We start from the raw sequence: 12,057 nt of genomic DNA on the forward strand, positions 1-12,057 counted from the left end.
TTCTGGGTCCATATAAGTCCATATCGGGCGAAAAATATATATGGAAGCTAAATCTGAACCGATTTCAATCAAATTTAGCACACATGACTATACTACCAATTGTACTCCTTGTGCAAAATATCAAGCTAATCGGGATAAAACTCTGGCTTCTGGGTCCATATAAGTGCATATCGGGCGAAAGATATATATGGGACCTATATCTGAATCGATTTCAACCAAATTTGGCACGCATAGCTACAATGCTTATTCTACTCCCTGTGCAAAATATCAACTAAATCGGAGTCAAAAATTGGCCTCTGTGGTCATATGAGTGTAAATCGGGCGAAAGCTAAAGGGTGATACGGTCAAAATTTGGTCAATATAAACTTGACGTATTTCTTTCAATTTTGCATTTAAAAAACCTGAACACCCCTCATTTTGAAGGTGTGTGTGTGTAGAATGTTGCTCCTATTTTGATTTTGGAATTCACTCTTCAGTTGTCAAAATGCCGTCCAAGCAAGAAGAGCAGCGTATTAAAATTTTGCTTGCGCATCGCGAAAATCCGAACTACTCGCACGCAAAGCTGGCAAAATCGCTAAAAGTTGCCAAATCAACCGTTACAAATGTAATTAAAGTGTTTGGGGAACGTTTGTCGACAGCCAGGAAGTCTGGATCGGGGGGAAATAGAAAACCGGAAGCCGCTGAGACGACAAAGAAGTTGCCGGTAGTTTCAAGCGAAACCCTAACCTCTCTCTCCGAGATGCTGCAAATAAGCTGGGTGTATCGTCTACAACCGTGCATCGAGCCAAAAAACGAGCCGATCTATCGACTTACACGAAGGTAGTGACTCCAAATCGCGATGATAAACAAAATACGACGGCCAAATCGTGATCCCGGAGGCTGTAAACGACGATGCTGACGAAGTTTGACTGCGTGGTAATGGACGATGAAACCTACGTCAAAGCCGACTACAAGCAGCTTCCGGGACAGGAGTTTTATACGGCAAAAGGAAGGGGAAAGGTAGCAGATATTTTCAATCACATAAAACTGTCAAAGTTCGCAAAGAAATATCTTGGCAAGCCATCTGTACCTGTGGCTTGAAAAGCAGCATTTTCATAGCTTCCGGGACTGTAAACCAAGAAATTTACGTGAAAGAGTGTTTGAATAAACGTCTGCTGCCTTTCCTGAAGAAACACGGTTGTTCCGTACTGTTTTGGCCGGATTTGGCATCTTGCCATTACGGTAAAAAGGCGATGGAGTGGTACGCCGCCAACAAAGTGCAGGTGGTTCCCAAGGACAAGAACCCTCCCAACACGCCAGAGCTCCGCCCAATTGAGAAATACTGGGCTATTCTCAAGCGGAACCTAATGAAGACCAAAAAAACTTCTAAGGACGAGCAGCAGTTCAAGGCAAACTGGCTTTCTGCGGCGAAGAAGGTGGACAAGGTGGCTGTACAAAATCTGATGGCAGGTGTCAAGCGTGAGGCCCGTCAATTCGGATTTGGAAAAGCGAAAGCCTAACTGAATATTTTCCTGAATTTTATACTAATTGAACTTGAAAAAGAAATTCAATTTGATTTTTTAAATAAACGATTTCCCCGAGTTACACGCGTTTTCCCTTGACCAAAATTTGACCGTATCACCCTATATTAGATCCGTTCAAGAATTTTTACTGGAAGTCGCCGAAATTGCAAGTTTTTGCTAGAAATTTCTTACATACAGGAGCTATACTTCATTTCACACCTATAGTATTAGTATACCATTATTGAAAAAGAAAACCGCTCAAATAGTGTCGTTAAAATAGCCAAATTAAAATAATTAGAAATCGGACAATATGTAACGAGCCAATTACTCGTACATATTTATTCCATTTCTGTTACCATCGTTTTCCACTATTTTTTTTTTCTCCTTTGAACCACTGTACCCACTTGTTAACTGTGAGCCACAGTATCCATTATAACTATATGTCATTTTTGCCATGTGGTACAAGTGGTATCAAAGGGAAACTTGTTTTCGTCACCTAACGTTGGTTAGATGACATGTTGATAATTCTCTCTGGGTTGATGTCTCGGTCGACTTAAGAAGGCAGGTTTTCGGCGACAATGGCATGAATCACCCGAAGCTCAACGATTAGTAAAGCGAGTGGCACGACCGCTGCCGAACTTCCGAGAGCAGACCCGATTCATCTCAACGCGATTCGTTCGCATCACTATTTGTAAACGCGATTCGTTCGCTTCATAATTGTGTAGTAGATTAGCGCTCCCACTACCTCCGCTCCCCACCCCTACTCTTCCCCTTCCCGGCTATACTAACACCCTCCTAACGCGGTTCGTCCGCTTCCGCGATTCGTTCGCTTCAGCGGTTCGTCCGCATCCGCGACTCGTTCGCTTCAGCGGTTCGTCCGCATCCGCGACTCGTTCGCTTCAGCGGTTCGTCCGCATCCGCGATTCGTTCGCTTCAGCGGTTCGTCCGCATCCGCGACTCGTTCGCTTCAGCGGTTCGTCCGCATCCGCGATTCGTTCGCTTCAGCGGTTCGTCCGCATCCGCGATTCGTTCGCTCCAGCGGTTCGTCCGCATCCGCGGTTCGTCCGCTTCAGCGGTTCGTCCGCATCCGCGATTCGTTCGCTTCAGCGGTTCGTCCGCATCCGCGATTCGTTCGCTTCAGCGGTTCGTCCGCATCCGCGGTTCGTCCGCTTCAGCGGTCCGTCCGCATCACACGGGTACTAGTATAGCCGAATCCTGTCCTTTTCCCTTTCCCCTCTTACCGTTCTAGGAAACAACATCACCGTGCACGGACACCATCGGCCCGACATCATCGCCATCATCGTATACGACCACCATCGGCCTGACATCATCGTCATCACCATATACGACCACCATCGGCCCGACATCATCGCCAACATCGTATACGACCACCATCGGCCCGATACCATCGTCATCATCGTATACGACCACCATCGGCCCGACATCATCGTCATCACCGTATACGACCACCATCGGCCCGACATCATCGCAACATCGTATACGACCCCCATCGGCCCGATATCATCGTCATCATCGTATACGACCACCGTCGGCCCGACATCATCGCCATCATCGTATACGACCACCATCGGCCCGATATCACCGTTCATCATCGTATCCAATCAATTCACCGACACCGTTCATCATCGTACCCAGCCAATTCACCGATCACCGTTCATCATCGTATCCAATCAATTCACCGACACCGTTCATCATCGTACCCAGCCAATTCACCGATCACCGTTCATCATCGAACGCAGTCAATTCACCGACACCGTTCATCATCGTATCCAGTCAATTCACCGACACCGTTCATCATCGTATCCAGTCAATTCACCGACACCGTTCATCATCGTACCCAGCCAATTCACCGACCACCGTTCGTCATCCTATCCAGTCAACTCACCGACACCGTTCATCATCGTACCCCGTCAATTCATCAACCCCGTTTCACCATCGTCATCACGCAACATCACCATACATTAACCTACATCGCCCGAGTCTTCGCCATCGTCCGATCCAGACCAGCCTACATCGCATAGCCGAAGCCCCACCAGTCGTCGTCGCCCCTTCAGCCCAATCATTGCCCATTACCCACAATTGTATTGTATATAAGCAAGAATCGTCAATAAAACCCACAAAAGAATAAAAGTAGTGTGTTATTATTTAAGGTTTGTGGATCCTTGAAATTAGCCCTGGACGGCCACTGGCCTACCTCAGCCCACGAAGAAAACCACGTTGCAAAATGGCGCCCGAGCAGGGACCCGATCAGAATCGATCTGCGGAAAACCGAGAAATGACCGCCAGCGAGGATGAATCGAGTTCCACACACTACAACAACAAGCCCGGCGTTTCCAAGCATTTAACAACCGAATCGTTGGGGTGGATATATTTACTACGGAAAGAGCAATTGGTCGACCAGTGCCGGACGGCAAATATCCCCACCGAAGGCTGCACGGTGGAGCATCTGAGAAAAGAGTTGGCCAAATACATTCGGGCCAAGCGGCTCAGAGCCTCGACGGAAAACATTTTCGGTGAACTAGAGGCCGAACTCAAAGCCGAAGAGAAAGCAATAGTACAGTCATTACCCGTACCGAGCATAACCAGAAGACACGAACATCCCGCGACAACTTCGAGACACGAGCCGGCCGACCATGAAATAATGGCTATCGTACAGCGATGGGATCTAAAGTATGCCGGGGAAGGGGACCTCATGGAGTTTCTCGAGAGGATGGAGGAACTCGCCGAATGCCACCATCTCTCCCAAGATCGACTGTTACCCGCGCTCCTCAGTGTCCTACAAGGAAACGCCCTGAAGTGGTTCAGGGTAAAAAGGGTTGATATCGCGAACTGGTCCCAATTCCGAGCAGAGGTGGAGAAATTTTTCTTATCTAAACGACACGCCATCCAGCTGGAACAGGCATTCTACAACCGCCGGCAGTTCCAGCGTGAAAGAGCAAAAGACTACATTCTGCATATGTTGACAACAGCACGGCAGCATCCACGGCTTCGCGAGATGAACCACCTCGACCGAATATACGACGGCCTGAGATCCGAATATCGCCACTATATCCGAAGACACGACTTTCATACATTGGACGAACTAATCGGGTTAACCGACGACTACGAGCTATTGAAGAGGGACGAGTCGCGCCAATCGCAGCCCCATACGTCGCACATGGTGGTAGACACTCCATATTCCAGAAACGACCACTGTTGGCGCTGCAAGCGGCAAGGCCATTTCCGTACCCAGTGTAAAAACCCCCGCATCTTGTTCTGTTCGTATTGTGGTACAGAAGGAATATTCACGAAGGACTGCAGTTGCAGAGCCCAGCACGACGACGAACTTGACGAGGAGCCACCCACGACCCGATATTTCATTGAAGTGATGATATGTGACCGCCCCTTTGAGGCGCTTATCGACACCGGGGCCTCCTCGAGTTATATCTCGGATACCGTGAAAAACTTCCTGATCCAGCGGGGCATTCAGCCAGAGGGTATGCGACGGAAGGTCCAACTGGCCGACAAGCGCCTTACTACTTGCACTGATTTATACACCGTCGACATCCAGTACAATGGGAGATGCACCCCTCTGCGGGTGGCCGTACTCCCAACATTGGCAGAGACACTCATACTGGGAATGGATTTCCTCTGCCACCGAAACATTACACTCTACCTCGACGATAAAGCCATACGCCGTCCCACCAATGAACCGTTCGTACCGTCCCAGTCTCTCTCGGCACTCACCTCACGGGATTTCCTCTCGGAGGAACAGAACAACTCCCTGGCTCAACTCCTCCAAGAACATCAGATTCGTTTTGGGAAGGTTACGGGAGTATGCAACAGGGCCGAGCATCATATAACCCTTGTTTCCGATAAGCCATTTAAACAGAAATACATGCCCAGAAACCCTGCAATGATGCAAATAATCACTGAAGAGGTCGACAAGCTCTTAGAAGAGGGGCGCATCGAACCCTCCAATAGCCCGTACAGTTCACCAGTCGTCTTGGCCAGGAAAAAAAACGGGGGTTGGCGCATGTGTATCGATTACCGCCAGTTGAATGCAATAAGTGAACCCGACGCCTATCCGCTTCCCCAGGTGAATGCCATCCTCGACCAGCTAAGAGAAGCGAAATTTATTTCGTCGCTGGATTTAAAGAACGGATATTGGCAGATACCCCTCGCTAAGGAAAGTAGACGGTATACGGCTTTCACCGTTCCTGGGCGTGGGTTATTCCAGTGGAAGGTGATGCCGTTTGGGCTACACTCTGCCCCGGCCACCTTCCAGCGCACCATTGATAGTATCATCGGGTCTGATCTTCACCCACTCGTTTTCGTGTATCTCGACGACATAATAATCCTGGGCCGGACGTTCGAAGAACACCTGCGCACTCTGGACGTCGTCTTCCGTCGACTGCAGGACGCGCAGATGGTCATCAACATCGACAAGTGTGAATTCGTCCGAACAACCATACGATATCTGGGTCATGTGGTCACCCCCGAAGGGATTCGAACCGATCCAGACAAGGTGGAGGCAGTCGCGAGGATACCACCCCCGACCAATCTGAAGGAGTTACGACGATTCTTAGGGATTGCCTCCTGGTACAGACGTTTTGTCCCGAATTTTTCTACATTATCAGCACCGCTAAATGCGTTGCTAAAGAAAGGTTCACAATGGTCGTGGGGAGAAAAACATGAGCAGGCTTTCCAGGAACTAAAACAAAGACTTACCCAAAGCCCGGTACTGTCGTGCCCGGATTTCACGAAACCTTTCTTCCTGCAAACCGACGCGAGTCGAGAAGGCCTAGGGATCGTTTTGTTCCAAAGACACGCAGACCAGGAGTCCGTCGTGGCCTACGCCAGTAGGTCGTTGACCCCACTGGAGAGGAAATACTCAACCACGGAGCAAGAATGTCTAGCAATCCTTTGGGGAATCAGAAAGATGCGGCCGTATTTGGAGGGGTATCATTTCACCGTAATTACCGACCACCACTCTTTGAGATGGTTACACACCCTTCAGAACCCCTCAGGCCGTCTCGCCCGATGGGCGCTCGAGCTCCAGCAATACGATTTCGATATTGAGTACCGGAAGGGATGCCTGAACGTTGTAGCGGATGCACTATCCAGAGCCCCGCTTCCGACAGAGACAGACCACCAGATTTTTGTTATTACCAATACAAGCTGGTACGAGCGGGTGTGCAACTCGCTCAGGGAATCCAACAAGAAGTTTCCAGATTTCCAGATTATAAATGGTAGATTGCATAAACACATCCCGAGACAATCGACGTTCGACCCAAGCCCGGAGTGGAAAGCCTGCGTCCCGGCAGAGGAAAGGAGGGCCATTCTACGCGAGAATCATGACAGTGTTACATCGGGGCATTTCGGAATAGCAAAAACCATTCGGAGGGTACAGGAGCACTATTACTGGCCCGGGTTGTCAAGAGATGTGAAGAGGTATGTAAGGGGTTGCGCGGTCTGTGCAAGATATAAGCCATCACAACAGCGTCCGGCCGGGAAGATGACTACAATGCAGGCTTCATATCCCTGGGAGATTGTGTGCGCCGACTTCGTGGGACCGTTGCCCAGATCTACCAAGGGGCACGCCTTTTTACTCGTTCTTATAGACAAATTTAGTAGATGGGTGGAACTCGTCCCGTGCCGACAGGCCACCTCCCAGGTAGTACTACAGGCCCTTAGAGAAAGAATTGTTTTTCGGTTGGGCTGCCCGAGGGTGTTCCTTACCGACAATGGGGTCCAATTTACCAGTAAAGTAGTGGAGGATTTCCTTCTGGGCAAAGGCATAGAGCATCGAACGACGGCACTGTACGCCCCACATGAGAACCCCACAGAACGGATGAATCGAACAGTGAAAACAATGATAGCCCAGAATACCGGAGAGAACCATAAGCTCTGGGATACGCGCCTTGCTGAGATAGCTTTCGCTATAAACACGGCAAGGAGTGAATCCTCCAAATTCTCTCCCGCAGAATTACTTTTCGGGAAAAATTTGGGCAGTGGACCCGACGACGGTACCCATATTCAAGGACAACCTGCGTTAAAGAATTTGTGGGAAGAGGCGCGCGCCAACAGTAGACAGGCTACGAGCCGCCAAGAGAAACACTACAATCTTCGTCGGCGGTCGTGGTCCCCGGGGATAGGGTCTAAGGTCTGGAGAAAAGAGCGAATTTTGTCAAGCGCTGCCGACAACTTTGCTTTGCAAAAGCTCGCAGGAAAATTTGGTGGGCCGTACGAGGTCACGAGGCGAATTCATTCGAACATCTACGAGCTAAGGAGCCCGAAAGGCAAGCTGATAAAAGCCCACGTACAGGACCTAAAGCCGTTTATTGAGCCGGAGACTACGTAAAAAAAAAAAAAAAAAAAAAAAAAAAAAACCTTGTCGGTCATCCCCTACTATAAGGGGGTAAATACCGATCCGATGCCTTGCCACCAATGTATAAAAGGCACGGTCAGTGCCCACTCGGCATCAGTTGCAAGGAACCATTGGAAGGAGATGGAGCCAACCCACCAAGAAAAAGTAGTGACACCGCCAAATAATACCGAGGGTACGGTTGTTGCCCGTTCGACATCATTTGCTAAGGGCTCGTTTAATGAGATGGAACGTAAGCCGACACGACCTAGGAAAATTATTCCACCAAAGGGTCTCAAACCACCGCTCCCCTACCATCCACCGATGGAAGCACGGTTAAGGGACACACTGCCGATTACCCATGGGGAACGAAAGATGGCCGTTACGCCTTCGGGATCGATGCCTTCTTTATCACCACGGAAACATCCCGCCACCACCGGGCCGACTCGAGCCACCCCATTGGCCGCATCCCAGGCGATACCACCAGTACCACCCCTCATACTTTATAAACGCGCCACCGATCCCGTACCTAGGTCGCCGAAACCAGTCGTCACATCCGTGGTGACACTACTGCCGGCCGGTAGCGGGGGCCAGAAACCGGTTGAGGACGACAAGAAGTCGGTAGAGAGCGGCCAGAAACCGGTTGAGGGCGACAAGAAGCCGGTAGAGAGCGGCCAGAAGCCGGGTGAGGGCGGCCAGAGGGGCCCGACAGTTAGCCAGAGTAGCGTAGAGCCGCAGCCAATCCATACGGTGGTAACCCGGCGGCCCCGCGAGCATCAAACCAACCACAACAACAACGGCAACGCCAAGGCAAGGTTTTCCCCGGAAGAAGTTGAGGCTTGGCTCAAGACGGTAAAAATTCGCCGACCCCGAACCAAGGTGCACCAGACGTTGCTGAAGGTACAAGGCCGACCACCTATAAAGGTTACATACCTCAGTAACGGTCAGGCGCGGTTATTGTGTTGCAATGTAAAGGTGGTGGTTCCTCTAAACTAGCGTGGAAACAACATTCAAGCTGTAGAACAGCATATTGAATTGATTTTACTAATTAGAATTGTATTAATTTCATTAGGATATTTTTTGGGTTTTGTATAAGATCAAAAAAAAAAAAAAAAAAAAAAAAAAAAACTATATAATTTAAGTTTGTTAAGTATAAGTATAATGTATGTATATTAAAAAAAAAAAAAAAAAAAAAAAAAAAAAAAATATAACTATATTATATTAAAGGAGGGAAAAAAAAACTATATAATTTAAGTTTGTTAAGTATAGGTTAAGTATAATGTATGTATATTAAAAAAAAAAAAAAAAAAAAAAAAAAAAAAAAAAAAAAAATGTGTATATATATATATAGGGCTGATAATAATAACTGTAATATATTAACTAGGATTTAATTTTCTTTTTGAATTATAGATAACAATAATTAGTTTAAGTATACCTTAGTGTAGGATTATAGGGTAAATGTAATCAGGGCTGAGCTCTCGTACAGAGAGTAAAATATACCTCTTTGAGGTAGTGCGGGTCTTTGGACCATAACTCGCCCACGGCCACGACTCAGGAAAGAAAACTGACGTTTTCTTCCCACTAAGTAGGGGGGGGATGTAACGAGCCAATTACTCGTACATATTTATTTCATTTCTGTTACCATCGTTTTCCACTATTTTTTTTTTTTTTTCCTTTGTACCACTGTACCCACTTGTTAACTGTGAGCCACAGTATCCATTATAACTATATGTCATTTTTGCCATGTGGTACAAGTGGTATCAAAGGGAAACTTGTTTTCGTCACCTAACGTTGGTTAGATGACATGTTGATAATTCTCTCTGGGTTGATGTCTCGGTCGACTTAAGAAGGCAGGTTTTCGGCGACAATGGCATGAATCACCCGAAGCTCAACGACCAGTAAAGCGAGTGGCCCGACCGCTGCCGAACCTCCGAGAGCCGACCCGATTCATCGCAACGCGATTCGTTCGCATCAGTAGTTTGTAAACGCGATTCGTTCGCTTCATAATTGTGTAGTAGATTAGCGCTCCCACTACCTCCGCTCCCCCCCTACTCTTCCCCTTCCCGGCTATACTAACACCCTCCTAACGCGGTTCGTCCGCTTCCGCGATTCGTTCGCTTCAGCGGTTCGTCCGCATCCGCGACTCGTTCGCTTCAGCGGTTCGTCCGCATCCGCGACTCGTTCGCTTCAGCGGTTCGTCCGCATCCGCGATTCGTTCGCTTCAGCGGTTCGTCCGCATCCGCGACTCGTTCGCTTCAGCGGTTCGTCCGCATCCGCGATTCGTTCGCTTCAGCGGTTCGTCCGCATCCGCGATTCGTTCGCTTCAGCGGTTCGTCCGCATCCGCGATTCGTTCGCTCCAGCGGTTCGTCCGCATCCGCGGTTCGTCCGCTTCAGCGGTTCGTCCGCATCCGCGATTCGTTCGCTTCAGCGGTTCGTCCGCATCCGCGATTCGTTCGCTTCAGCGGTTCGTCCGCATCCGCGGTTCGTCCGCTTCAGCGGTTCGTCCGCATCACACGGGTACTAGTATAGCCGAATCCTGTCCTTTTCCCTTTCCCCTCTTACCGTTCTAGGAAACACCATCATCGTATACGACCACCATCGGCCCGACATCATCGCCAACATCGTATACGACCACCATCGGCCCGATATCATCGTCATCATCGTATACGACCACCGTCGGCCCGACATCATCGCCATCATCGTATACGACCACCATCGGCCCGATACCATCGTCATCATCGTATACGACCACCGTCGAACCGACACCGCTCATCATCGTACCCAGCCAATTCACCGATCACCGTTCATCATCGTATCCAATCAATTCACCGACACCGTTCATCATCGTACCCAGCCAATTCACCGATCACCGTTCATCATCGTATCCAATCAATTCACCGACACCGTTCATCATCGTACCCAGCCAATTCACCGATCACCGTTCATCATCGTACGCAGTCAATTCACCGACACCGTTCATCATCGTATCCAGTCAATTCACCGACACCGTTCATCATCGTATCCAGTCAATTCACCGACACCGTTCATCATCGTACCCCGTCAATTCATCAACCCCGTTTTCATCACGCAACATCACCATACATTAACCTACATCGCCCGAGTCTTCGCCATCGTCCGATCCAGACCAGCCTACATCTCATAGCCGAAGCCCCACCAGTCGTCGCCGCCCCTTCAGCCCAATCATTGCCCATTACCCACAATTGTATTGTATATAAGCAAGAATCGTCAATAAAACCCACAAAAGAATAAAAGTAGTGTGTTATTATTTAAGGTTTGTGGATCCTTGAAATTAGCCCTGGACGGCCACTGGCCTACCTCAGCCCACGAAGAAAACCACGTTACAAAGTTTGACGAAATTTTCTATGGAAATAAAATTTTGACAAAATTTTCTATAGAAATAAAATGTTGACAAAATTTTCTATTGAAATAAAATTTTGACAAAATTTTCTATAGAAATGTTGACGAAATTTTCTATAGAAATAAATTCTTGACAAAATTTTCGTAGAAGTTCACCATTGTGGTGTCACAAAGGACTAAATAGTCAAAGTGAGCCTGATATATCAGGTTGTCACTATACATAACCTTACGCAACCTTCTATACAAATAAAATTTTCTATAGAAATAAAATTTTGATACAATTTTCTACAGAAATAAAATTTTGACAAAATTTTCTATGGAAATGAAATTTTGAAAAAATTTTTCCATAGAAATGAAATTTTGAAAAAAAAATTTATAGAAATAAAATTTGGACAAAATTTTCTATAGAAATAAAATTTTGAGAAAATTTTCTATATAAATAAAATTTTGAGAATATTTTCTATAGAAAAAAAAATTTTTGAGAAAATTTTCTATAGAAATAAAATTTTGAGAAAATTTTCTACAGAAATAAAATTTTGAGAAAATTTTCTATAGAAATAAAATTTTGAGAAAATATTCTATAGAAATAAAATGTTGGCAAAATTTTCTATAGCAATAAAATTTTGACAAAATTGTCTATAGAAATAAAAGAAAATTGATTATGCGAATTTATCTAACTACTGGAATAGGTAGTCCAACCAAGAGGGCAAGGATGTGAACCCAAGACACCTAACCTCTTGTCAACGTATTTTTTGATGAACTCATAACAAAAAAGTAATTTCGGTTTCATTTTGAAATTAATTTGAATT

This window comes from Haematobia irritans, chromosome 5, assembly GCF_050003625.1.
Source record: "Haematobia irritans isolate KBUSLIRL chromosome 5, ASM5000362v1, whole genome shotgun sequence".
Taxonomy (NCBI): domain Eukaryota; kingdom Metazoa; phylum Arthropoda; class Insecta; order Diptera; family Muscidae; genus Haematobia; species Haematobia irritans.